Raw genomic sequence first — 4,506 nt, forward strand, 5'->3', positions numbered from 1 at the left:
CTTATGATGACCCCCCCATGGCTGTGTCTTATGATGACCCCTCCTCCTCACCATGAAATGGAAGATTCCGCTGTATCCTTCTTTCTCGGCAAAGCTCGTGTTCTCAGGGACCACACGCGAGAAGAGTTTGGGGTGGAGAGTCAGTGACGACATGGAGGAGAGGAGCCAGCAGTCACCTGTATGGGGGAGGGACATATGTAAATGAGGAGTTAATATAGGAATCAGCATCACATGATCATACACGGGATGTGTCACATGATTATAGAAATTCGGGGGCCACACCCGTTACTAAAGAGTCCAGAAAGGTTTTCATCATGAGTCCAGCGGTCTAACGCGTTTCGAGAATCCAAGGTCCCTTCGTCAGGGCCGAGAGCAGAGACAGGATGCAGATAGCGAGGTCACAGCTTCAGATGGTCCTTTGTGGGGTCATGTGACCGGACGCCGACGCCCGCCATCATTGCCTCATCCCAGCGCACAGCGAGACGTCTGCGTGTGCTGCATAGCAAGTAACCTGACGGCACCCAAGAGGTGAAACATGTCCCAGGCACAGAGAATATAGAGCTCTTGTTTGGGACTTATCTCGGTGGGAAGTGGCCCCACATGACGGAAACCCCTCCATGGTGACATCAGACAGAACTACAAATCTCATCACTCCTGCAGGAAGTATTACCCAGCTCCCCCTGGCAGATGTCCGATGTGAACGCTCCGCCCTCCATGAATACCGGGCTGGTGTGGAACTCCTGCGAAGAGAAAGGGGCGGAGTCAGTGACCTCTGACCTTTCCTTCAGGAACTCAGACCACCAAACTCCGCCCATAAGAGGAACCGCCCACTCTTCCCCAGGGGGGAGTCCCTGATGGGGGACTGCTGAAGGAAGGATGGAAGGATGATGGAAGGATGGATGATGGAAGGATGATGGAAGGATGGATGATGGAAGGATGGATGATGGAAGGATGGATGGAAGGATGGAAGGATGGATGATGGAAGGATGATGGATGGATGATGATGGATGGATGGATGATGGAAGGATGGATGGAAGGATGGAAGGATGGATGATGGAAGGATGATGGATGGATGATGGAAGGATGGATGATGGATGGATGATGGAAGGATGATGGATGGTGGAAGGATGGATGATGGAAGGATGATGGATGGATGGAAGGATGATGGAAGGATGATGGATAGAAGGATGATGGATGGATAGATAATGGAAGGATGATGGATAGAAGGATGATGGATAGATGGTGGAAGGATGGATGATGGAAGGATGCTGGATGGATGATGGAAGGATGATGGATGGTGGAAGGATGGATGATGGAAGGATGGATGATGGATGGATGGATGATGGATGGATGGATGATGGAAGGATGATGGATGGATGATGGAAAGATGATGGATGGTGGAAGGATGGATGATGGAAGGATGATGGATGGATGGATGATGGAAGGATGGATGATGGAAGGATGATGGATAGAAGGATGATGGAAGGAAGGATGATGGAAGGATGATGGATGGATGGATGATGGAAGGATGATGGATGGATGGATGATGGATAGAAGGATGATGGAAGGATGATGGATGGATGGATGGATGATGGATGGTGGATGGAAGGATGATGGATGGATAGATAATGGAAGGATGATGGATGGATGATGGATGGAAGGATGATGGAAGGATGATGGATGGATGATGGAAGGATGATGATGGATGGATGATGGATGGATAGATAATGAAAGGATGATGGATGGATGACGGAAGGATGATGGATGATGGATGGATGGATGGATGGATGGATGATGGAAGGATAGATGATGGAAGGATGGATGCATGATGGAAGGATAGATGATGGAAGGATAGATGATGGATAGAAGGGTGATGGATGGAAGGATGATGGATGGATGATGGATGGTGGAAGGATGGATGATGGATGGATGGATGATGGAACGAGGATGGATGGTGGAAGGATGGATGATGGAAGGATGATGGATGGTGGAAGGATGATGGATGGTGGAAGGATGATGGATGGATGATGGAAGGATGATGGATGGATGATGGAAGGATGATGGATGGACGATGGAAGGATGATGGATGGTGGAAGGATGGATGATGGAAGGATGATGGATGGATGGATGATTGATGGATGATGGATGATGGAAGGATGATGGATGGATGGAAGGATGATGGATGGATGGAAGGATGGTGGAAGGATGGATGATGGAAGGATGATCGATGGATGGATGATGGAAGGATGGATGATGGAAGGATGATTGATAGAAGGATGATGGATGGAAGGATGATGGAAGGATGATGGATGGATGGATGGATGATGGAAGGATGATGGATGGATGGATGGATGATGGAAGGATGATGGATGGATGGATGGAAGGATGATGGATAGAAGGATGATGGATGGATGGATGATGGATGGATGGAAGGATGGATGATGGAAGGATGATGGATGGATGATGGAAGGATGATGGATGGATGATGGAAGGATGATGGATGGATGATGGAAGGATGATGGAAGGATGATGGATGGATGATGGAAGGATGATGGATGGATGATGGAAGGATGATGGAAGGATGATGGATGGATGATGGAAGGATGATGGATGGATGATGGAAGGATGATGGATGGATGATGGAAGGATGGAAGGATGGATGATGGAAGGATGATGGAAGGATGATGGATGGATGACGGAAGGATGGAAGGATGGATGATGGAAGGATGGATGGATGATGGATGGATGGTGGAAGGATGGATGATGGAAGGATGGATGATGGATGGATGATGATGGATGGATGATGGATGATGGAAGGATGATGGATGGATGGATGGATGATGGATGGATGATGGAAGGATGGATGATGGAAGGATGATGGATGGATGGATGATGGAAGGATGATGGATGGTGGAAGGATGGATGATGGAAGGATGATGGATGGATGGAAGGATGATGGAAGGATGGATGATGGAAGGATGATGGATAGAAGGATGATGGATGGATAGATAATGGAAGGATGATGGATAGAAGGATGATGGATGGAAGGATGATGGATGGATGATGGAAGGATGATGGATGGATGATGGAAGGATGATGGATGGACGATGGAAGGATGATGGATGGTGGAAGGATGGATGATGGAAGGATGATGGATGGATGGATGATTGATGGATGATGGATGATGGAAGGATGATGGATGGATGGAAGGATGATGGATGGATGGAAGGATGGTGGAAGGATGGATGATGGAAGGATGATCGATGGATGGATGATGGAAGGATGGATGATGGAAGGATGATTGATAGAAGGATGATGGATGGAAGGATGATGGAAGGATGATGGATGGATGGATGGATGATGGAAGGATGATGGATGGATGGATGGATGATGGAAGGATGATGGATGGATGGATGGAAGGATGATGGATAGAAGGATGATGGATGGATGGATGATGGATGGATGGAAGGATGGATGATGGAAGGATGATGGATGGATGATGGAAGGATGATGGATGGATGATGGAAGGATGATGGATGGATAGATAATGGAAGGATGATGGATGGATGACGGAAGGATGATGGATGGGTGGATGATGGAAGGATAGATGATGGATGGTGGAAGGATGGATGATGGATGGATGATGGAAGGATGATGGATGGTTGGATGGATGATGGATGGTGGATGGAAGGATGATGGATGATGGAAGGATGATGGATAGAAGGATGATGGATGGAAGGATGATTGAAGGATGATGGATGGATGGATGATGGAAGGATGGATGGATGATGGAAGGATAGATGATGGAAGGATGATGGATAGAAGGGTGATGGATGGAAGGATGATGGATGGATGATGGAAGGATGATGGATGGATGGATGATGGAAGGAGGATGGATGGTGGAAGGATGGATGATGGAAGGATGATGGATGGATGGATGATGGAAGGAGGATGGATGGTGGAAGGATTAATGATGGATGGATGATGGAAGGATGATGGATGGATGATGGATGGATGATGGAAGATGGATGATGGAAGGATGATGGATAGAAGGATGATGGATAGAAGGATGATCGATAGAAGGATGATGGATGGAAGGATGATGGAAGGATGATGGATGGATGATGGAAGGATGATGGATGGATGATGGAAGGATGATGGAAGGATGATGGATGGATGATGGAAGGATGATGGATGGATGATGGAAGGATGATGGATGGATGATGGAAGGATTATGGATGGATGATGGAAGGATGGATGATGGAAGGTTGGATGATGGATGGATGGATGATGGAAGGATGATGGATGGATGATGGAAAGATGATGGATGGTGGAAGGATGATCGATGGATGGATGATGGAAGGATGGATGATGGAAGGATGATTGATAGAAGGATGATGGATGGAAGGATGATGGATGGATGGATGGATGGATGGATGGATGGATGATGGAAGGATGATGGATGGATGATGGAAGGATGATGGAAGGATGATGGATGGATGGATG

The 4,506-nt window shown here is 47.4% G+C and overlaps 1 long non-coding RNA gene across 1 annotated transcript in view; it reads right to left on the bottom strand.

The window, feature by feature from the left end:
• Positions 1 to 57: 57 nt before the first annotated feature.
• LOC108803973 overlaps positions 58 to 4,506 on the bottom strand; it is a 7,306-nt gene continuing 2,857 nt past the window's right edge. Inside the window, exons 2-3 of the long non-coding RNA XR_001942315.1 lie at positions 671 to 740; positions 58 to 176 (exon numbers count right to left, since the gene is read on the bottom strand). This is a non-coding gene — a long non-coding RNA (uncharacterized LOC108803973). The remainder of the gene's footprint in view (positions 177 to 670; positions 741 to 4,506) is intronic.

The sequence above is a fragment of the Nanorana parkeri genome, unplaced genomic scaffold, assembly GCF_000935625.1.
Source record: "Nanorana parkeri isolate BGI_ZX_2015 unplaced genomic scaffold, ASM93562v1 scaffold4637, whole genome shotgun sequence".
NCBI classification, from domain to species: Eukaryota; Metazoa; Chordata; class Amphibia; order Anura; family Dicroglossidae; genus Nanorana; species Nanorana parkeri.